Here is a 23,932-nt window from a genome sequence, read left to right on the forward strand (position 1 = left end):
AATGTGTTCATCCATAAATCAGAAATGATTTGTATGATTTCAATAAATGACATGATGCGTATAAAGTGTCCCAGAAGGGGCGCCTGGGTGGCTCAGTTGGTGAAGCGTCTGCCTTTGGTTCAGGTCATGATCTCAGGGTCCTGGGATCCAGCTCCACGTCGGGGTCCCTGCTTAGCGGGGAGCCTGCTTCCCCCTCTCTTCCCCACTTACATTCTCTCGCTATCTCTGTCTCTCTCTCTCTCAGATGAATAAATAAAATCTTTTAAAATAAATAAATAAATAAAGTGTCCCAGAAAACTAACTGAAGAGGAAACCTGCAGAAGTGGAAGTGGGTTGGGGGATGGGGTAAGCAGGTGAAGGGCGTTACGGAGGGCACATGATGTGATGAGCCCTGGCTGTTATATGCAACTGATGAATCCTTAAACACTACATCAGAAACTAATGATGTACTCTATGTTGGCTGATGGAATTTATATTTTAAAAAATCATTAAAGGTAAATAAAATAAAATAATTTTAAGTGTCCCAGAAAGTGACTGGCATATGGTAGGTGCTCAGCAAACCAGCACACCCCTTCTACTTCCTAGGACCATCCTTCACACAAAGGAGATCTGTGTGACAAAAACATTGCCTGACTGATCCATACTTGGAACTGATATGAATGAGCTCGGTTAACTGAGGAGGAAGCAGAGGCAGCTGAGGTCATGTGCCTTGGGTCACGTGGCTGCCCCACGGCAGGGTTTGGGGCAGAAGGAGAGAAGGGAATCCGCGTGGATTTGTCTTTCATTTACACTGTGATTTCCTCTTAGACATTCGGCTGCTAAAGGCAAAGTCCCCAGATCTTCTGGAGGATTCACCAAAGAGTCATGCCTTTAGCAGCTTCTCATTAGTAAAGCCGGACATACAGACACGGCAAACAATACTCAAAGCCATTTATCCTTAAAGGACCCACATAATAAATTCTTACTGCATTCCCTTCCCTCTTTCTGCTCCCAAGAAGTTATTTCTGCACGTGAGTGTGTATTTGATGCTGCCGTTGGGAAGTGAATTGCACGTCACCCAATGTGTCCCCTCACTGCCTTAGCTACAAGGATAGTAGGGGCAACCTCATTGCCGCCTTACTCCAATCATCATGGCTCAGGTCTGTGGCAAGTCTATTCCTTCCAGTTTCTTCCACTGGTTTCTGTTCTCTTTTTCATCCGAACGGTCTGACTTTGCCTTCTGTTTAATCCACAGGTCTTTCTGGGGGAAAGAAAAAGAAGGTAAGCAAGAAGAACATCAACGATAAAAAGGCTCACAGATTCCCAGTTTGGACTTTCCTAGTCTGAAAACAGTACCTGAAATCCTGCGAGGTAAGGGTTATCGCTGTACCCGTTACACAGACGAGAAAACTGAGGCAAGGGAAGGTTAGAGATGTCAAAAACCACATTGTTGTGCTCTATTTAAGGTGATCAGAATAAAAACGGAACGTCTCATTAAGAACCTCGTCATCCAAGGACCCAGGAAGATGAACTGAGTATCCTGAGGACACTACAGGCTCTGGAGAGGAAGTCAGCCCACCCAGCACAAGCACCAACTGCCGTGATCAGGAAAAATTCCATGTTCCATCCACCTTGCACATTCCACTGTCAGGAACAGCAGAACCTGACGGCAGCAACAATGTAAGCCAAGAGGTTATTTATTGCTGTAACTTGGTTGGAATGAGAAAAGACCGGTTAAGGTAAAAGGGCACACACCCTAATGGTTTCTCTGCCTGCAAGGCAGACACAGCACTCCACCAGCTCCCTCCGACCCAGGTCCTCTCCCGAAGTGCGGAGAACGGAGACGGGGATGGGGAGGAGGGAAAACCTGCAGCCCCTGCTCCTGCCCACAGGCTGGAGGGTGACTCATGCTGTGCAAGCAAGCTGGTCCTGCTGAGCTCCTCTCAAAGAGAAGTGGCTGCTCCCACCTGTGGCTCGGAAACCATGGTCTGCAGAAGGCACTGCCCAGCTGGTCTGCATTCCAGAGTCTCCAGAATCCCAGGGGCCACAGCAGGCTGCGCTGCCTGTGCACCAAAACCCCAAAGAGCCTCCTTCCCAGTCCCCAGATTCCCATCGCCCTCAGGGTTTCGGCATGAGCGACAGCTGGTGGAAATGCAACTTCGTGGCGGTGTGCGTGGAGGTCACCACTTCTCCCAAACATCGGTGTGGCCACCATGGGAGTGGAACTCACATACACGGCAGTGTCCTTGAAATGGCCAAGCAGGACCAGGAGGGGAGCCTTGTCTGTTCCCAAGAGAGCATGCCGCCAGCCCAACGCTATTTGCTGAGATCACTGGGGACCTGCTGCGCCCTCCTGAGCACCCACGTCCTGCTGCCGGGTTCACTCCCCTTGTTGTCTGCCTTCTCTGTTGTGTCTGACTCTGACACCTTCTACCCCGACACCTGACAGGCAACCCAAGCTATGGCTCGCCTTTGGTGCCAGCTTCCTGGACAGGTGTCGACATTTGAACTTCTTTCTCTGTAATGAACCCAGCCCAGGTCCAGGATGGGTCTGTCTGAACAGATCCCAACACCAGGATGTAGGCACGAGCTGGGAGGCTTTAAGCTAGCCTGGCCAGGCTACCAGAGAAGATTCACAGAAAGGAACATGTCACGGGATCACGGGAAGGAGTGACACAGGAAGGCTCCTTCAGATAGGAAGGTGACAGTGGCACCTCACCTTTTGGTATGGCACAGGGCGACTGTCAATGCAAAGAGGCGGGGAGTGGGAAACAGCTTGCTGAGGGACATGGCCTCTGCAGACATTCCAGGGTCTTCCCTGGTCCCTGACATCAGCACAGCTGCAGGGTCATGGGCTGTCCTGCAAGCTCGCCTCTCCGCCCCTCCCCTTCTCTGCCTCAGGCCTTTCTTCAGAGCCTGGGAAGCCACTCCCATCTCACCCAAGGACACTTTCCAAGTGGGAGGTGGGCCAGGCGTGGGGACCCTCCACCGCGGACAAGGACAGGCCATGAACGACTGGACGAATGCCCCAGGTCCCTCTCCCTTCACAGCAGGAGGCACATTCCGCAGGCCTTCCCACGGCCATTCCCACGGAGGGGTCCCAAGGGGACGAAGCTGCAGTCGCCGTGCAGGAACCGAACAGCAAAGCCCACATTGGCCGTCCTTCCTCCCTGGCTCACCCTGCCTTCGCCCTCACATCCAGCATCGGGGGGGTTCGCTCCCGCGGCTCCTGCCTCAGTCTCTGCTGTAGCCTGATGGGCTGAGCGGGACGCTCGTCAATAGTTGCCAGTGAGAGTCGGGAGGCCTGTATGAGATCATGTCAGGAGGTTAAGACGAGCCAGAGGGCGAGCAGGCCACGGAAAAGCTTGAGATTTCAGACTCCCTTGCATGGGCGGTCAAGGTGCTGGGAAGCCTGCCAGTGGGCCTGCGGGTGGCGGTGGTGGCGGGCGGGGTCTGGCCTCACCAGGGCTAGATGGAGGTTTGAGACCTCCACTAAGCCGGCGCAGGGAAAGGATTGGGATGGGCAGGGACAGTGACACAAAGGGCCACTCACCGAAATGGGGCCACCAGGGAAGCCACAAGGTGAAGGTCTGACTCAACCCTTCTGCCAGGGCCCAGAACTAGCACACTGGATTTGGCATGAAAATAACCGCAGCTTTCCTGAGCGCTGCCTCTTTTCAACCTGCTAAGCAGTTTTCATAATGAGCTCATTTCGTTCTTAAAACAACCGTAGAAGTCATTCTCCCCATTTTATAGATGGGGAAGGTGAGCTCATTAGGCCCTCAAACCAAGACTCGAATCCAGAGTTCTTGGATTCCGAACTGTAGGCCCCAGCCCACCAACTACCCACCCGAGATCCAATGGGGCTGCATGCAGTCCAGGCTCAAGGTCAGCAAGTGACCTTGCAGATGGAAGCTTGAGGACTGTGGGAGGGAGGAACTGAAAGAGGTATCAGAACGCACGCGTAGCCTGGACTCACTGGCCTCGCCCGAGGAGAGACGCCGCCGGTGCCTGAGACTCACCGCGACAGTGACCGTGCCCTCTGTGGTCACGTGGAAAATGTCCTTCCATTCGTGCACAGTGTTTCTCAGACATGTCATCTGCTTTCAGGGCCCAAAGGGAAAGGACTCCAGGTTGGGGTGGACAGGATGCTTACTTTATTGTGTCATTTAGAAAAGAACGTAGAGCCATGCTTATCTCTGCAGTCCACACTCCCATTTATAAAACATATTCTAGTCCTCAAAATCATGACACCAAGGCTGGGGAGAGCAGAACGTATGACTCGAGTTCCAGAGAGGAGCAAACAGGATCAGCGGGGTTGAGAAGCAGGACAGTGTGGTCGAAATACCAGCCCCTGGCCTTGGATTCGGGAATGCCTGCTCTAGCCTGAGATCTGTCCCTGACTGGCCTCATCTCCCCACTGGTTCCCAATTCACCTTGGACCTGACTTTGCAGGCTGGGTGTTGGAGAGGCAATAGTGCAAAGGTGGAAGGAGCCTGATTCCCGGAACAAGCCCACAGAGCAGAGATCAAATCCACCAGTGGCAGTGTTCCGTGACGTGAGCAGGCAATGCATTTCTATAGCATTCTGCTCGTGGACTCATTTACTACAGCAAGTAGCTAACCTTGGCTCATGGAGTCCCTGTGCACTCAAGGCGGTTTTCTCCTCTGACCTCAGTCCAGTGGATTCAGCATCATTCGGAGCCTCCATCTGGAGCTCTCCAAGCTGGACTTCACTGACTGCACATTCTTGGGTAGTCTGGGATGTCTGTTCCTGGCCCCAGTCCTTGCCCACTGCCCTTAAAATCAGCGAGGCCACAAAGCCCAGCACCACTCAGCTCTCCTCTCTGGTGGAGAAGTGCCAGCCTCATCAGATAATCCAAAAGCCAGATCAAAGGGCACCAGACCCAGTCACAGAAGACCTGGTACTGACTGACCTCCGCTGGATTTCTAATTTGCTAATTTTCTAATTTGCTATTTGCTATATACCTTGAGCATATTTCCTCAGTTTTTGGTCACGCTTACCCACCTCGAGAACTATGGGGCTGCCCTCAAGGACACCAAAGCCACTGCTCACACTTTAGGATTCTAACATGTACCTTCAAGGCCTGAAAGAGAAAAACCGGGTTAATTACTCAAAGCTATGGGATAATTAAAGACAGTGACTTCCCCAGAGTCTAAGGGAACAAAGATTTTCTTTAGGCAGATATCACCTTTGTGAAGGCAAAAGAGCAGACTGCTTCCATGACGAGCCCATCCCGTTGTTTGCAAGATAGCCACAAGGAATGGAGAGGCCACAGGTTCTGACCTGGAAAGATCTTGTTCAAATCTTGCCTTTACCCCTAATGACTGTGCTGGCGGGAACTCACCTCTCCAAGCCTCCATGTCATCACTGGCAAAGCAGCATCTCGCACAAAGTTGTGGTAATTAAATGAGACAATGGTAGCGGCACACACTGTAAGCTGTGGCAGGGAGTTCCCTGTATTGTCATCAAGCTAGGGCAAGGGGGAAGCTGGTCTGGGAAAGCAGGGGGAGGGATGGAGACATTTCTTTCATTCATGCATCGAATCATTTATCTCAACACGGGGTATCAGGGGCTGAGATGAATAAAACATAGCCCTTGACCTCAAGAAATTCAACATCTGGGTGGAAAGTCAGATGCATACACAAGTTACTGATCCCCAGTGTGATAACTGCCTCATACATGTGTAAGGAAGCCAACACCACCCCTTCTAGAACATGCTCCAGAGAGACGTCCACGGATGCCCATGGAAACATGTACAACAGAGATGCCTGTTGAAATTTTGGTTACAAATTTAAGAGGTAGAAAAAAAGTTAAAAGTCCATCAGTAAGAGAGCAGGTAAAATGTAGCACATAAATCATTAACGTGGAGTCTCATGAAGATTGAGTGGAAAATGTAGTTATCAGATTATATATACATTTGGGTATCCTTTGGCTGGATTTTAAAACCACACACCAAATATTCTGTATTTTTCACGGATGTGTGCAATTGGGTGTATAAAAGTATTTTTTTAAATGGACTACAAGAATCCACGTCAAAGTCATGAACCTGGTAGCTTCTGGGGAAAGTAGGAAGGAAATGGGCCTGGGGTAAAGGTCAAAGGGGACAGTAATTTCATCTGTAATGTTTTGCTCATGTTTAAAAAAAAAAAAAAAAACCAGAAACAAATATGATAAACCTTAGCATTTGTCTGATTCTTTGGAGAGTGTTAATACATGTGATACTATTCTTTATACCTTTCCGTATTTTTTAAATTTGTCAAGATAGAAGTAATCAGAATATAGAAGGGGGTCGTACAAAGAATGATGAGAATATCTTTTCCTCAGTTATTCTAAGCTGACCTTAGAGTAAGTCCACGCTAGAAGGGGGTGTCCAGAAGACAAGATCAAGGCCAATAGGTGTTGCCAGTGGTCGCAAAGGCTCATAGTGCATATCAATTGATCACGGTGACATTGTCTGGGGATCAGCATGAAACTTTGGTTTGGAGAAATGAAGAGCTAGCTTTCCTGAATTTACCACTTACTAATATAACAAGGTTGTAATCACACATCAGTTCTGAAATCTATCGCCATCTCTCATGAAGCTAGTTCCTCATGCTAGTTAACGGATAAAAGGTGCACTTTAAATTCTATATAGTTTCCATTTCAGCCAATGGTTTAAACAGGCTCTTTAGGAACTTCCCAGTCTCTCTGGGAGAAAAAGAGCCAATCCCTAAGTCATGGTTTTCCGCCTACCATCCCCAACTCCTCTCCAAGATGGTGCCCGGGCGTGGTTTATGCAACCTCATAATGGGAGGGCAACCCCAGGGCTCACAGGCAGAAAGCCAGGTCAGTGCTGGTGTCAAAAGCAACAGCCATGATCCACCTAATTGCAGACTGACCTGCTAGAGCTGGCATCTGAAATCTGCAACCAGTGAAACTTGAGGTCTGCTGTGTGTGTATGTGTCTCTCTCTCTGTTGGGCAAAGTCTGGATGCTGCCTGGCTGATTCAGAACAATAGAGCTTTATGACGCTTGGCAGTGAATCCATTCAGGTTCAGCCCAAATGGTTATTTCTGTAGCCTTCTATACAGAACCACCTTGGTCCTACTATGATAGACCATCTACCCGGCACCCAGCTGTCTGCAGCACACAGGAACTAAAGGCAGCTGGAGAGGGCTAACCCTCTAAGCCTCCCTGGGCCTCACAGACATGACACTGCCATGGTTATTTTGAGGTGACTGCCCTGATGGTACCAGGTCCTGTGAGGTTGCTCTACTAAGTGGCTCCCTAAGCAGAGAGTGGAAGCAAGAACCATCCTGTGTTCTGGATGTTTTTCTCATTTATCTAAAGTGCTTTTCTTGGCCAAATGCCCCCATAGAATGTTTCAGTCCTCTCTCTTTTCCCCTCCCAGTCTTCTCTCCATAAAACCCTTAGCTGGTGTGATAATTAATTGTCTGGGTAAGTGTGGCTTGACCACAGTACTAAGATATTTGATCAAAGACACCCAGATGTTGCTGTGAAGGTACTTCTTAGATAAGGTTAACATTTAGACTTTCATTAAAGCAGACCGCTCTCCATAATGTAGGTGGGCTGCATCCAATCATCTGAAGGTCTTAAAGCAAAGGCTGACCTCCCTCGGGAAAGAGGGAATTCTGCCAGCAGACTGCCTTCAGTGTCAAGCTTCAACGTCAACTCTTCCTTGAATCTCCAGCCTGCTGGTCATCCTTTCCTTCTCTATAAGGTCCAGTTTGCAAGCCTGTGGTCTTACTGAGGAGGTCAAGTACCTGTCCTCTGGGATAATTAACTTGTTGGAGGTAAGAGGCTACAAGGAAACCATGGTTAAAGGGGAAAAATTTACATTTATTATTATAAGTTTTTATTGCCATTATAGGGTGTGATCTTGGACAAGTCTTCTGGTATCTGTGAGCTTCTGTCTCACAGAGTTGCTCAATCAAGATATTATTATTATCGTTAGTAGTAGTACTCACTTTTGGAGATTCTTCTAGTCCCACAGTGTGAAGATGACAGAGATTGTAAGTGTCAGAGTTGAGGCTCTGCAAGGGTGGAGGTAATGAAGTCAGTGTTCATGGGCCACAGTCAAGGTTATATGGAACACATCTGTATAAGCTTAAGTTTTAGATCGTTAGATCATGGCTGTGTCATAAAATCCAGGTGGTGGAGAGAACTCAGACTAGCATGTGGTCAGCGATGACCAGCCCAGTGATTTGGAGGCAGTGAGATCACAGCTGAGAGACAGAGAGAAGTTATCTGTTCTTTGGTCCCACAGCCTTTTGTCCCAAATGGTGTGATCATAGCAAGCTTGTCTTTGACTAAAAACAACAACAACAATCCTCACAGGAGCCAGACTTCACCTTCTGCCCTGCCAGGTAAGAAGCAAACCTTCTAGCAACTTCACCCTTGGAGTCCGAGAAGGACGGGAAATTCCCCTGGAAGCCCAGAAAGAACCGAGGCCAAACTCTGGGCTTTTTCTGAGCAAACATTTTGAGAGAAACCAAAGTGATGATGATGTGGAAGAACGGCCGGGGCTGTCCCCGCGAACGGCAGCGAGGCTTATGAAAACACAGGGATTAGTACCGATGAATCATTGCCAGTCCTCTCCCTGACAGCGCTGGCTAGGGGCGAGCCGAGAAATACCGGATCTCCGAAAGCGCTGACGAGTTACCCACCAGGCCTGGGAGGTGGATGGCTTTTGAAATTGGTGGGAGGAGAAAGCGGGGAGTGAAGACACGGAGGCGTAACCCCCCCCCTTCCAGAATTTACCTTCTTTTGGTAAGATCATTTCCTACTTTTTCAGAAGTGTGGGTGATTCTAGAATCTGGGTGAATGGCGCCCAGGATCCCAACCTTCTGTTCTTCCGGTGTGGGTGGGAATTCATGGCCTTCTGTGACTCTTGCCCTTTGACAAGCAAGGAGGAGATGCTCGGAGGCGAGCTTCCTTGGTTTGGGTTAGTAACAGGAAGGACAGACTACAGGTCTTTGGAGCATGGCTTCAGACAGAATCTAGGGTGAGCCCGGCTTTAAAGGCACTATTCCCTTCAGTGTCTTGACCAACACGATGGATACACAAACATACAGATGTGATAAAATGTGTAGAACTACACACACACACACACACACACACACACACGAGCACAAGTAACACTGGGGAAACCTAACACCGTGAATTGTATCAATCTTCACATCTTGGTCTCAGTATTCTGTCCTATTATACAGCTTTTCAAAATATTACTACCGGGGGAAATTGGGTAAAGCGTCCACAGAATCTCGGTATTATTTAAGAACAGAAACGCGTTTGGGGCACCTGGGTGGTTCAGTCGGTTAAGTGTCTGACTTGGGCTCATGTCATGATCTCAGGGTCCGGGACCCACATCTGGCTTCCCTGTGAGGGGGGAGCCTGTTTCTCTCTCCTGCTTGTGCTCTCTCTCTCTCTCAAATAAATAAAATCTTTTAAAAAGAAAGAATAAAAACAGGTTTATTGAGATATAATTCACAGATCATACAAGTACTCCGTCCAAAGTGTACAGTTCAGTGGCTTTTAGTGCATTCACAAACTTGTCCATTCGTCACCATAATTTTAAAACTTTTTAATTATCTCAATAAGAAACTATTGCTCCCTTTATCTGTCATCTCTTAAAACCCCCATGACCCAAACCCTAGGCAACTACGACTCTACTTTCTTTTCTCCATAGACCCGTGTGATTTGGATATTTCTTGTAATTGAAATCATACTGTAGGTGGTCCTTTGTGACTGGCTTCTTTCCCTTAGCATTTTTGGTGGCATGCATCAATATTTTGTTTCCTTTTTTTGACGAACAAGATTCCATTGCACGGATAGATCACACTTTATCTGTTCATCCATTGATGGACTTTTGGGCTATTTCCATTTTGGGGCTAGTAGGGATAATGCTACTGGGAATATTCATGTACGGCTTTTTGCGTGGACAAACGTTTTCGATTCTCTTGAGTACGTACCTAGGAATGGAATTGCTGAATCATACGGTAACTCAATGTTTAACCCTTCGACAAACTGCCAGACCATTTTCCAAAACAGCTGCCCCATTTTGCATTCCCACCAGGAGTGAGCGAGGGTTTCGATTCCTCCTCGTCCTCAGCAAGACTTGCTATTTTGTATCTTTTTCTTTATTATAACCCTCCTAGGACGCATGAAGTGCTATTTCATTGCGGTTTTAATTTGTTTCCCTGATGGCTAATGAAGTGGCACATCTTTTCACATGCACCTTGCTCATTTGTGTATTCTCTTAGGAGAAATGTCTATTCAAATATTTTGCCCACCGGCTGCATTACTCATCTTTGACTTATGGAGCTCTGTATCCGTTCTTGCAAGTGCACATGTGCACATGAATCTATAATTATCTCAAGACGGGTTTTTTTTTTTTTTAAAGAAAGGATATTGGGGAAAAATAAAAGACAATTCAAGAATTTAAAAAAAAAAAAAAGAAGAAGAAGAAGAAGAAGGGCAGAATGTCACCAGAGAATATATACCGACAACAACCCAGCATATGAAAAGGCTGCGCAACATCATTAGCCATTAGGGAAACGTAAATTAAAACCACAGTGAGAGCTATCTACACATCTATCAAATTGGACAAAATAAAAATTAGTGACAAAACCACATGTTAGTGAGGATGTAGAGAATTTGGGTTACTTGCACATTGCTGATAAGAGATATAAAACACCACAGCCACCCTGGCAAACGGTCTGGCAGTTTCTTTTAAGAAATAAACACGCATAGACCCGTGCCTGGGTGGCTCAGATGGTGAAGCATCTGCTTTCAGCTCAGGTCATGATCCCAGAGTCCTGGGATCGAGCCCCGCATCGGGCTCCCTGCACTTCTCCCTCTCCTACTTTTTTTCCTGCTTGTGCTCTCTCACTCTCTCTATCAAATAAATAAATTCTAAGAAAGAAAGAGAGAAAGAAAGGAAGGAAGGAACGAACGAAGAAAAAAAAAAAAAAGAAAGAGGGGCACCTGGGTGGCTCAGTGGGATAAGCCTCTGCCTTCGGCTCAGGTCATGATCCCAGGGTCCTGGGATGGAGCCCCGCATTGGGCTCTCTTCTCAGCAGGGAGCCTGCTTCCCCCTCTCTCTCTGCCTGCCTCTCTGCCTGCTTGTGAGCTCTGTCTGTCAAATAAATAAATAAAATCTTAAAAAAAAAAAAAAAAAGGTAACCCAGGTGGGTGACAGATCTATGGCAATGCTCTGCTTCTTGTTTCTATCAGTGCCAGGATCCTGGTGGGGGTTCTGGACTCCAGTTTCACAAGGTGTTACTAATGGGAGAGAACAGTAAACCCAGTAAGGCAGCATATCCAAAGCTCTCTACATCGGCATTTCCTACAACAGTGAATTAAAATTATCTCAAAATAGAAGTTTAATTTAAGAGAGACAGAGAAAAAAAAGAGGGGTTCCTGGGTGCCTCAATTGTTTAAGTGGCCGGCTCTTGACATCAGCTCAGGTCACAATCTCGGGGTCCTGAGATCGAGCCCCGTGAAGGGCTCCATGCTCAGCACAGAGCCTGCCTGAGGATTCTCTCTCTCCCTCTGCCTCTGCCCCTCCTCTCTCTCTCTCTCTCTCTCTCTCTCTTTCTCTCAAATAAATAAACCTTTCAAGTAAATAAATAAATAGAAAAGTAGCATCTTTGTGGTTCTACTTACAGTCCTACAGATTATTCATGTGTCATTCAGGGCAAGTGAACATCGTCAGTTTTCCCACCTGAAAAGGGGGGCGAATATGTACTCATGATTGTGGTAAGGGTCAAATAAGAATAAAAGTGAGAGAGCTTACAGCTAACAAAGCACTTGCTGCCTCTGCCCCTATTACTAGAACATTCTCTGATGTCAACCTACTTCTTCTAGTGGGTGCCTCAGTGTCAGAAATGTCCACTTCTCATCATTGGACTTCGTCATGGATAAGGCAGCTACTGTGAGAAAAGTGCCGGAAACCACTCCTTCATACCCAGGCAGAAGCGAAGGTGTTGCTAACACAGAAGCATCCAGGTCCTTCGAAGGACTCAAGATGGAAGGGAAGCAGGACAAGATCTGGGCCCTCCCCAAGGCCACTTAGAGGGGAGGGACAGGAGAGAGGCCACACTAGAGTCAGGTCACAAGACTTAGGAACTTCTGGTACCCAGGAGTGGGGCTTTTGACTTACCTGCCTGAGTAAGCTTTACTCTTAACCCTGTGGTCTTGGGAAGGTCACCACTCCTCCTCATCTGCTGGTCAGACATAAGTCCATGTCAGTTACAAAGTTGGTATGAGGACCACCTCCATGATGCCAGTAAGTGTCTCCGAAACTCCAGTTGCTCCCTCCTACCAATACATCTGCATTTCGACCAAATTCATTTACCACGACTATTGTTATTTATGTACCATTTTTTCACTCAGTAAAGTCTCTTCTCTGCTTAAATAACCTTATTTGCTAACGGAAACAAAAGCAGATGCACATCTGTTCACATTTTAACATCTTTGAAAGCAGGCATGTTTCTTACCCGGCGTGATGTATGATGGTTTAATTAGTAGAATTATTTTTCCTTTCTTAATGGAATCTATAATAATGTTGTTTTATCATCAGCCACATTTTAGATTCTATTAACTATGGAATATCTTTTCTTTAAGCAGAAAACCAGAGTTGCTTATTAAAAATAGAAGGGTCCATTTAAACAAATATATTTTTTAAAATTACATTCTAATTAAATTTCAGCTGGAGTGTGCTGCTTGCAAATATGTTAGCCTGAGGTCTGCTCCTGTTCTATTAAAAAGAGGGAAATTTAGCAAGCAAAGAGGGTCATCAATAACTTATGAGCACACACACACACACACACAAAAACCACAAAACTTACTAGCATCAAACTGATAGGATCTTCATGATGCAACATAGTACAGAATCCCATGTGATGAACGGTCCCACTCTGCAGCCGCTAAAACTATGTCCTTTAGCAACAAGGGTCTGACTTTAGAAAGCACTGGGAAAAGGATGAGTACCCGAGCAGGGAAGACTGCACCACTGCTTCTGGGAGTGAGGGGTGAAACACTCACAGTCCCTAGGGGAATGAAGCCTACAAAGTAGGGTTCCACATGCAGATACAACATAGTAGGGAGAGATGTTAACTTAGAAGGACATCCAATGACTTGGGTAGAGTCTTAAAATGTTGAAAGTAGAAGAAACTGGATGAGATACAGAACACAGCATCATATATATATATATATATAAAATATATATAAATTAAAAGCTTACCCATTCACTGTAAACCCTACATATGCTCACAAGGATACATTTTTAGGATGGGTGTGGGGAGGGTGGGAGAGGAGTGAGTGTACAGGGAAGAAAAATAATATTGATAAAATAAAAATTAGAATAAGAAAGGTTGTTGGGACCAAAAATCATACTGTGCCCTAAGATAAAGTATTTGAGTGACTCAACTATCCCTATTAAAAATCTAAATAGAGTGTAAAGTTCCTATCAGTGTCATGTAGGTATACAGCAGATATTCAGAGAATATCAGCTGCTTGACCTTCAGGTGACCTACAAGGGCTATCTAGAGTGTCTTCAAGAAGTCAAAGTGGTGCTGAATTTCCAGGGACTGTCCCTACATAGATGTCCCTTAGCAGACCCTTGAACTGGTCATGGTCCCCCCACCCACCCCCACACACATCCTGGACTCCTCTAGTTCACCACCTCTCCACCACCAATCATCACCCCTCCTCCAAAACCAAGGGACCTCTATAGCCAGGCATTCTCCCCTAAAACGGATGCACAATCCCTAAGGAGCTGATTCAGGTAGACACTGCTTCGGAATTAAGTCCCTCCATCCCCTTGCACAGATGGGAACCTGAGGCCAGAGAGCAGCAGAAGCATAAAGTGAATCAGAGAGAGTCCCGTAACTCAACCCAGGTCATTCCCCATTCACATGCACACACATTCCCTCTCCACATAGGGTCTGTAGTGCCCTTTATCTGACTTACGGATAAAGCAGTGGAGAGGCCACCAAGATAGGATTTCCACCCCTGGTGGAGAAGACATTCATGGCCAGGGTGCTTCTCACCAGCCACTGGGGCACCAAGACATCAGGAGGCCAGGAAATTACTCTGAAGTCAATAGTGCCCTCGCAGAGGACACAGAAGTGATTAACAGCCAGTGGTGTCATTTCTTAATGCCATTATCACCAAGATGATCTATTCTCTCGAAGATAATAGAAAATCAGACCTGTGGGCTGCTTAGCAAGTTGGCCTCAGAGAGAGGGTGGGAGGCAGAGGCAGCAGAAGCTGTGAGGTGGGCAAGGGCATGAGCCCTTTTATGAGAATATTTCTCTTATTCTCCAAATATATACCATTATCTTCTTTTTTACAGATACCAAGAGATTGAGACCAAGTAACTTGCCCAAATTCATCAAGCTAGTAAGGGGTTCCAACAGCATGTCTGCTCCCCAGGCCCTGGTCTGTTCCCTGCATGGCTTCCTTAGACCCAAGAAGAAAGCAAAACGTTCTGGGTGAGGTTTGAAAAGAGAGAAGCCCAGCTTTGCAAGGGAGCGTGAATCCAAGAGGCTTTTACATGCCTCTGTCTCTTGACAGAGGTCTTAAGGGAAGAGTGTACTTTCCACAAGTGGAATGGGGGAGGGCGTTTGGGGTAGTGAGAACGTAGGGCACACGCCTGGAGCATGGGTCGGTGGTTGGGTCGGAATGTCCGCAAGTGACGTGGAACAGAGGCAGGGTGGGGTGATGGATGGCTCCATGCAGATGGACGGGAGCCCGTGTCCTTGGGCTCAGGGTGTGTGTGCTCCATAGATGGCCCTGCAGAGCTCATGGGAAGATTTTAAGGTGGAGCGTGGCCAGAGAAGTTAGCCACCATCCCCAGAGCCTTTGCTGCCGAGGGAGAGAGGGGATGAGAATTCAGGTTTTGGGTCAAACTGACCCAAAAGTTTGAGTCCTAACTGACCCAAAAGTTTGAGTCCTAACCCTGCCCTGAGTTAGCTATAATCTTGGGGGAGAAGACTCATCCTCTTACCGAACACTTAGAACAGGTCTGGCACATAGTAAATGCTTTGATATATAAGTCAACAATGATGATGATGATGGTGAAGGTAAAGGTGACAACAAAGGAAGAGAAGGTGGGGGAGGGGAACTTGTTGTACTATAGAGGGGAGGGTGACTCCAAGGGTCAAAACTTACCAAAGGAGAAGGAGTCACTAAGTCTGCAGCTAGTAGGATTCTGGGAAAGTTCTGGAGACATGGCCAAGACCCTTGTCTTCTGCTTTGCCTGTTCTGTAATAGTTCCCAGTGCCTTGCTGTGGCTGTAATCAACACATACCAAGAGACCCCGCACGCTAATCACTGAGCTAGGTGTCAGACACTGAAAATGGATTCAACCATCCCTGGCCTCAGGGAGCATACAGTCAGAAGAGCGGAGGACCGGGAGGGCACAGACATTTAGGCAATGACCCAAAGCAGAAAAGCCAGCCAACGTGACTGTAGAGCTGGGTGCTGGGAGTAGGGGGAGGGGGAAGCAAGGAGGAGGTGGGGCTGGGGGGAAAGGGCAACTCTGCTCCAGGAAGACGGAGCAGAGGCTTTGACTCACTGAATCTAAGAGAAGATTAGAAAAACCAATGTAAAAAGAACAGAAATTGGGTAGTTCCAGGTTTCTGCGTAGCAGGAAAGAACCAGTCGTTTTGACCAGGCCTTAGAATAAACGTACAACCCTTTCTCCATTTGGTCTTCTTTGCTCAGGATTCCAAGTCCTGAATGTCCCTTCTTTGGTTTCCAGAAGGCAGAACATCAGGAATTTTCATCCTGTGAGCAGATTCATTTCCAGAATGAAAATCTGGTCAGAGTTGCCAAAAGAGCAGAAAACATACAGATTACCAGAAAGAAGAAGTTCGAGCTCAGGTAGACACAGCTAGGTTCCCAGCCAGTCTCCTCTGATTCGGCTCAGAGAGGGAGAGCGCGGGTTGTAAACTCCTCCTGCCTTCCCCACTCTGGGCATCCCTTCCATTGGGAGCAGTGGTGAGATCCAGTTCTGGCCAATGAGAGGTAGGCAGAATCCAGTAGTGGGACCCCCTGGGTAACCTCTGGGAAAGGAAATGCCCCCTTTGGGATCTGTTCCTTCCGTCCGTTCTTTGCACCTGAAAATAGTCTTGATACCTGGAAAAGCAGTATTCTTGTCTCCTAAAACAAAACTGCTCTAGGTGGGGAGCTGGGAAGGGAAAAGGAGGGAACCCAGGCCAGGACTCTGTCAAACTACTTACTACTTTGGAGTGGAGACAGAATGAGAAACACAAGCCATCTGAGTTCAGAACCCACGGGACAATTAGTTTGACAGGTGTTTGGGGTAGAGGGTGGGGGGCTGGCCACCTCCTTTCCTTGGAGCTCAGCAAGCAAGTGATGACGCAGGAAGCCTTGCCTGACCCCGGAATAAATCACAATTCCCCCATTTCATAGGTTTCTGGTTCGCCGGTCTGTTCCCTGTGGGCAGGGACCACAATTATTTGTGCCTGTTGGTAGAATGCCATGTCCTTTGCTGGATTCTGAGCTTTGCAAGGGCCCACTTATATCTGTATCTATAGCTCTATATTGTATCTGTATCCGTATTCACCCATCTCTCTATCTAGCATCCATCTAAAGCCCTCGTGTCCCCAGTACCCAGCACGGTGCCGTGTACAACTCAGGTCCGCAAATCTTGCTAAGTAAGCGAACGAGTGAGTGAGTGAATGAATGAATGGGCTGAATGGAAGTCGTGAATTGAAACTGTATCTTCGGGCCCCTCCACCGCCTTCATTTCTAGAAGAACAAGACATGAATAAACAAACTGGGGATTCTCAGCTCTTCGTAAGAGCAGAGACACCTCTGAAGGTTCAGGGCTGACTATCCAACGCGTTGTGTCTCCAGGGATTTCCTCGGAGCCCCGCCTGGCTTCTCAAAGTGCACAGAGATTAAGAGTGTGTCTCCGGCGGACAAGAGGTTGGTCCTGCCTGGAGTCTGGGGGGCAGGTGGGCTGTGATTGCTGAGGATCATGCTCTCTGCCGACTCCCCGATGGCCCTCATATGTCTACTACCCCCCTTCCCTACTTCTCTACCCTCCCCCTCCCCCACTGCCACCACCTGATCCCTGGGGTCGGTGGCAGAAAGCAGCACGCCTTTCCACAGCCCTGAATCAGGCCAGCTGGTGTATCGTGCACAGTCAAAGCCACATCAAAGGCTAGAGTTGGGTTGGCGGGTCTACGCTGAAAGCCCTCAGTAGCCACAGCCTGGAGGCCTGGGGGCTCCTGAGCCAGCCTCTGGCTCCCTGGGGGACGAGGTACTTTCCTGAAGAGAACACATCATTCGGCTCTTCCTGTGCTTTTACTGTAAATTCTTGGTTTATTACGCACCTAAGAGGAAGGACGGAGGGGAAAGAGAGACAGAGACACAGGGGAGCTTTGATCCGAAAGCAGCACACACAAAGCAAGAGACATGTTCAGAGCTCTGAGCCACAGGGCCCCCGCAGGCAGAGACTGGGGTCCTGACGTGGAAAGTAAATGTCCCTGGAACAGGAAGCTCAAGGGCCAGGGATGAAAATCCAAGCCTCCTTATGCTTTGCTCAGTGCTCTTTCCACACATCCAGACAGCCACTCTTCCTGAGACACCTTGAGAATCCAGGGCCTTCTGGAAGGAGGGGAGGCAGTGGTGTGCACAAAGGGCCAAGCAGACACACATTCAACTGACCAGGCCCAGTCACTGCCTCTGGTATCTTAGAAAACACAGAAATAAAAAGCCCAGGGCTGTGCCGCCAAGGAGCTCCTAGTCCATGGAGGAGACCCGGACGACCCCAGGCTGACTGCAAAGAAGGGTTCATCATGCACAGAAAAGAAATTTGAGTCAGGACGGGGGAAATACCATGCACCAGACATCAGTAGAGCTTCCCTGGCCTTTGGCATGAGCCTGTGGTCACTGGGGAATGAAAGGTCACCGTCAGCAGAGGTGACACCTGGCAAAGTCCTGGAAGTGGGGACGTACTCGGTGCCATCCAAACAGGGACCGACCGGGGAGGTCATTCCAACCAGCTTGGATGCCCCCAAAGCTGGGAGTCTGACCTCGTTCATGTCTGAACACCCAGCACAGGGCCGGAGCCTGAAGAGCGGGGTCTGAATGAAAGCCAGTGGGTCCTGACGGGGAAAACGTCGGGCCTTAAGGTGGTGTATGTTAACATCACTGTCTCCTACTGTCCGTGAGTTTGTGCAGAAACCACCTATGAGGCAATACCTATCAACCCTATCAAACGCCCCATATTTTGAGGCCTAGCAAGTCTAGGTTAAGACTTGAGGACAGTTGGCCAAGAATACCTATGACTCACTTGCAGTCTTTACTAAAGAGTTTATCATTAATTCATCCAAGAGAGAAAGAAAATCAAAGAATTGGGGACTTCTTAGAGAAAGCATTTGCCAGGGTTCTCCCTCTTCTTCACCCGTCCCCCATCACAGGGAAGGGGCAAAGATGTCCTTTCCCCACCGCAGCCCCCAAGAAAAGCCCTTCAAGAGGCGACCCAGAGAGCCTGACCTGTGACCCCTGCGGTTGGGGATGGTTCTGAACTCTGGCAGGGAAGGGAAATTCCTGTTTCCTGGGCCCTTCAAATCTCAACTCATTTCACTCTCTGTGTATGTACAATTGAACATACGTACGACCGGTCAGAACGTCTCTGCTCCGCAACTTTTTTCACTCATCCAAAAGATCTGGAGGTTTGTCCTTGATGACGCATTGACATCTAGTTCGTTCCGCTTTAACTGCCACAGGTAGGCCCTCGTGGTTTACTGATGCATTCCCTGCTTTATTTTCTAAAGCGCAAAAGAATGCATGATCAGTGCAGAAAACTCAAAATATAGGAAAGGGGATTTTTTTTTTTTAGAAGCCTGCCACATAGAGCAGTAATTTAGATAAATCAAGCCAGCTGTGGCATGGAGGTCAGATCCATGAGGGGGAGACAGGAGGCAAAAGAAAAATCCTTGAGATAATGGTATTGTGAGGTAACAGCGACCCGGTCACAGAGCGATGATGGGAGGCGGCCTTTAAAGGCCGACCACTTGGAGGGCAGACGCCACACTTCTTCACACTGTCATGGAATATATCACCAACACAGTGCTGTCAGGACATCAAACAGGGTATCAGATCGAATCCAACAGAAGGGATGGATTCAGTATTTATGCTAGTCACTCTTCTCTTTAGAGATGGAGAAAGAAATCCCTAAGAAGAAATGTGTTCTGGGCTCCCTGAGTCTTGTAAATGTAGACAACACTGGGGGGCAAGGGGAACCGGGAACAGGATCTCGTGTATGGCATCAGAACTGTCACTTATGGAGGCTAACAGAGCAGCTAACTCAGGAGCAGCTAACTCCACAGAGCAGCTAACTCAGGAGCAGAAGGGTCTGTCCACCTGAGGAATTGAGGGCAGGTCTCCTGGGAGCAGAGGGCCAAGAGGACCGTATTGCTCAGATCCAAACTGGGAAAGAACACTAAGAAGTGGAAGGTAAGGCCAGGAAAGCCCATACCTCATCAGAGGTTCCGAGACAAGCCACAGGCACCAGAAACAAAGCTATCTTTAGAAACGTGAGACACAAGCTAGCCTACATTCACAGTTAACACAGGGAAAGCGAGTTCGGGTATGGCACTTGGGGAAAACCATAGCTACATGGACAAAAATGCCTAGGCTTGTGGATGTCACTGAAGAGAACGATTCCGTCTGAAGACCACGTGATTTGCAGCGTGGACCAGGAACTAGACCAGCAAGCACCTGGAAGGCAGGGGAAAGCACCACGGGGCTCTGCAGGCCTGAGCGACCACAGCGCCACCGTGAGGTGGGGAGAAGCAGGGACTGCGAATCCAGCTCTCCTACGGGGCTTGGAATTGAGGAAAAGAACTAATCCTACTGGAATTGAATAAGCATGTAAGGTTCTTGGAAAATCTGGAGAATTGGGGGAGTCTGGAAAGAAAGAAAGGAAAAGAAGGAAGGAAGGAAAGAAAGAGAGGCTCCAATTCCTTCTAGACATGTGGGGTTCAGAAGCAATAATGACTGTGACCTTATTCATATCCTAAGCATGCCAGGGATTTTAGAAAAATCTTTCCTCCAACCCATCAAACTCTGTTTCGACAGACTTTCCCCACTTTGTATTTCAAAAGCCAAAGAGAAGGGGGAAGTCATGGCCTCAAGTCATCCCACCCCAATAAAGTTTTTTTTCTGAAAAAGGATATTTAGTCATTTTTGTGAAATGTCATGCGTGTGTCACTGAGTTAACATTGGACTGTGACATTCTTGAGTATTTGATTCTTAAAATCAAAATGTGGAGAGGGTCACAGGAAAAAACGTCAAAAGCATCTAGCCCCAGGCCTTGTCCAACAAAAAATCTAACCCACTTCTGGGATGATTTGCAGAGTTATGCATTTTGCATAGTTAGGCTTAAATTCTGCTTCTGTGGGAGAAACAGGAGCGCTAAACGTTAAAGGTCTCATTTCTTCATACCTTCTTTTGCCCTCTGCCCTCAGGCCATGCGCAGGTGATGGGGGGAATTTATAGTAGGAAACCTAGTGCTGATGCTGTCACCATGAGTCAGCTCAGGTGATTTAGGCAGAATGGGACTCAGGCAGCTGCATGAGAGTCCTTGCTGTGCTAGTGGTGAGCTCTGCGATCTGGGACAGATCGCTTAAGCCCTTAAAGCTCGTGATGGGTACAGTCACCACGTGGACTTCATCGCCGTGCGGGCTCTGGGTAGTCCATGAGATAGCGTGGATCTCAACCTTGGCGGACACACAATAAATGAATGGCAGAGGGAGGGAATGTGCCTCCCCATCGGCCGCTCCTCATTCTTCTCGTTTCTCTGACTCCACCCTGGAAAGTCTGATTTGTGGATTACATGCTAGGCACGAAATGTTAATGATGGATGGTGGGCAGCTGTGGCCGGCATTCCTAAGAACTGAAGCCTTCTCTAGGTATGCTCTTGACCGGCATACCAGCCCCCACACAGCCCTGTAGGAATTAGGCTCCACGTTGGGAGCCTCTCGCCAGGTCCCTGCTGCCGTGCCAGGCCAGGGTGCTCTGAGATAAGGTGGAGATCCCCAAATGCCTCTCTGTGTCTCAAGTGGTCCCATAGAGCTAGTAGCTCTGGTGTTTACGTTGAGTGTGGGCTGAATATCTCAATCTGTGCTAATATCAGTCAATGAGACATTTGAAAAATGGAGAGATGTTCTCAGAATGCCCTGCATTTGAACTGTCTCCTAACATGTACATATCCATTCTCACTCTTGATCTCTGTAACAAACTCATGAGGTTTCCTGGACAAGGTCTAGGTAGCTCACCTTTGCAGGTGCAGAAACTGTTGTCAAAGGTAAAACATTTTGCTCATGGTCAAAATATTAAGTAATACGACTAAAGCCAAACCTAAAGGCTTCTCCTTTATAGGTACTTATGGGGTCAAGGACATTCTCAGTTTATGTATCCAACCAGATTTCTGGATATCAGCCATATGATTTATTTTAGTGCCTGATCATTGTATCCTGTCATATGCCCCCATGGCTCACCTACCCCATCTCACTGATGAGAGCATCTCCTGGTAGCCATGAGATGATTAAATATGGAGGAGAAGGAATTGCAATCCTTTTCATTCATACTTCAAAGTAATTCTTGTCCAAATGACACCCCCCACCCAAAGCCTGTAGTCATTTTTGCTAGTGCTCTTCTAAACCATGCAGAAAAAAGGGAACTCTCCTGAACTAAGTCTCTGACTTCTTTGGCCCTTCCTTGAAGCCAATATCCTGTATCTTCCACTATATTCTAGGAGAGAATCCTACTAACCTACTATTTTATCTAAAATCAGAGAAGTAATTACTTTGATGAACAGGAAGACCTCTTCATTAAGATAATAATTTTAAATACAGAAAAGCACAGAAATGAAATCAGCCACAATTTCACGGTATGTGTGTGTATTTCTGCGCTTTCTCTTTTCTCTGCTTCTGAAACCTGTGGCCCTCCCTCTGTTCCACTTGCACTCACATGCTGTGGGCAGGAAGACCATAAACTTCCGGTTGGCTTCAATCTACCGTGGAGTGCAGTACAACACCAGCGCTTAGGAATCTTATCTGACCAGAGCTGCAGAGAAGCTTCTAGGTCAAAATTTCCCCCTGGGCTTTTTGTAAGCATCATTGGGTCATGCTTTATGATGTTTGCCCCGGTCTTTGAAGTAGATAGGCCCCGGACGACTGCTTTCCCCACCAAAGAGACTTCTACTTATCCGGCAAAGCTGAGTATTTACTGGTCCCAATAAGAGAGAATGCCATCTTGGGCCAGTATTTGTGTGTCTCGAAAGGGGAGGTTATAGTGTCTGGGGATCCAGATTTGAGTGTTTCAGGCAGATTGTCTTCATAGTTTAGAATTAGAGGCCATAGAAAGTCTCGTGTCCTGGGGGGAATGCTGATGAGTAAACCAGCTGTTGAATAAGCAGGAGGTTTGGCCCAGCTCAGCTGTCTATTGTCCTAAAAGGACGGTGTTTGTCCAGATGAAACATCCAGTTGTCCAGAACAGGATAAGTAGGTTTTAATGAGGTGCCTGGGGTTAATGATGAAGTCATTTATTGGTTTACAGCTTTACCTGCTCAGACAAGAATCGACTGGGACAAATGGTAAAGTCCCCTTGGGCCTCAGCTTCACCTCCCAATCACTGAGCTCTAGGAGCCCAAGTATCTCCATTCTCTCTGGAAACCAGAGGCTGATCCAAGAGAGGAAGGGCTGCTCCGAGAGAGTTCTCCTCCCATGGCGGAAAGGGATCCATGCTGGGAAGGTGCCATGGAGGGAAATGCCAAGGTGTACTCACAGACGGAACTGTCTTAGTGAATTAATATTTGTGTTAATATGAGAGTCTAGGCATGGGCTGAGTGGGGTGTGTGTGACAGAGAGAGAGAGAGAGACAAGGACACAGCTGGGGGGGGGAGTAGTAATCAAAAAGTACCTTCAATTTCCACCTCTCACTGGCAAGAAGAGTGAATAAATTGCCAAATCTGGCTAACCACAAAACTGGAGGAGGAGATGTGTGGTTTTGTCCCCAGGGGGACATCTGGCAATGTCTAGAGACATTTTGGTCATCTCATCTGGAAGAAGGGTGTCGTTGGCATTCTAATAAGGAGACATCAGGGACCTCACTCAACACCCCACAGAGCACAGGACAGCCCCACCCTCCCACACACACAACAAAGGATCATCTAGCCCACTAGCAAGAGTGTCAAGGTTAAGAAAGCTTGAGCTATTAAAAAAAAGAAGAAGAAGAAGAAGATTCCGCTGAGGGCATAGGAAGGAGAGGAGAAGGGGGATCAGAAGGCAGGAAAACAAGGACAAGGTTTCTGAGAAGCCCTCTGGGAAGGAGTCAACTTTCAAAGGGGGTTAGAACCATATTGTGTGCAACTGTTAGTGATCTTCTTTGGTTCGACATTGTAGTGAAACATTTCTCTACATCACTAAATATTCTTTGAAAACATGACTTCTCATGGTTTAATAATATCCACACATATGTCTCTACTATAACTTTTTGACTATTTTTTGCAGTCAGAGTATTTCCATTTTATGGAAATGTCAGTAACAGAGCAAAGAACACTTGAACAAACATATCTTTGTGAAAATCAGATTGTTTCCTTAAATGTTGAAACACAAAAGTGTTACGTGAAAGGATGTACACATTTTATGTCTTTTTGATACATGTTGCCAAACTGGTTTCCAGAAAGATTCCTCAATATACACTTTCACCAGCAGGTGTATATTGCTGAGAGCACCCAGAGTGTATGTGCCACCCTTATGCTAAAGCCTCCGTTACTACCATGGAAATAGTTCTATCTGACCTCTCCCCCTTCTTTTTCCAAAGAATTTGTCTGTTTACAAACATTGGACCACTATGGATGTCTCGACCTTCCAAATTTCAAT

The 23,932-nt window shown here is 47.4% G+C and overlaps 2 long non-coding RNA genes across 2 annotated transcripts in view; both read right to left on the reverse strand.

Annotated features, from left to right (window-relative positions):
• Positions 1–455: 455 nt before the first annotated feature.
• LOC116569857 overlaps positions 456–23,932 on the reverse strand; it is a 62,646-nt gene continuing 39,169 nt past the window's right edge. Inside the window, exon 4 of the long non-coding RNA XR_004277220.1 lies at positions 456–1,236. This is a non-coding gene — a long non-coding RNA (uncharacterized LOC116569857). The remainder of the gene's footprint in view (positions 1,237–23,932) is intronic.
• On the reverse strand, positions 11,168–12,334 carry LOC116569858. Its single transcript, XR_004277223.1, has 2 exons — positions 11,862–12,334; positions 11,168–11,285 (listed from the first exon to the last, which is right to left on the reverse strand). It is a non-coding gene; the product is annotated as an uncharacterized LOC116569858 (long non-coding RNA).

This window comes from Mustela erminea, chromosome 12, assembly GCF_009829155.1.
Source record: "Mustela erminea isolate mMusErm1 chromosome 12, mMusErm1.Pri, whole genome shotgun sequence".
In the NCBI taxonomy this organism is placed as follows: Eukaryota; Metazoa; Chordata; class Mammalia; order Carnivora; family Mustelidae; genus Mustela; species Mustela erminea.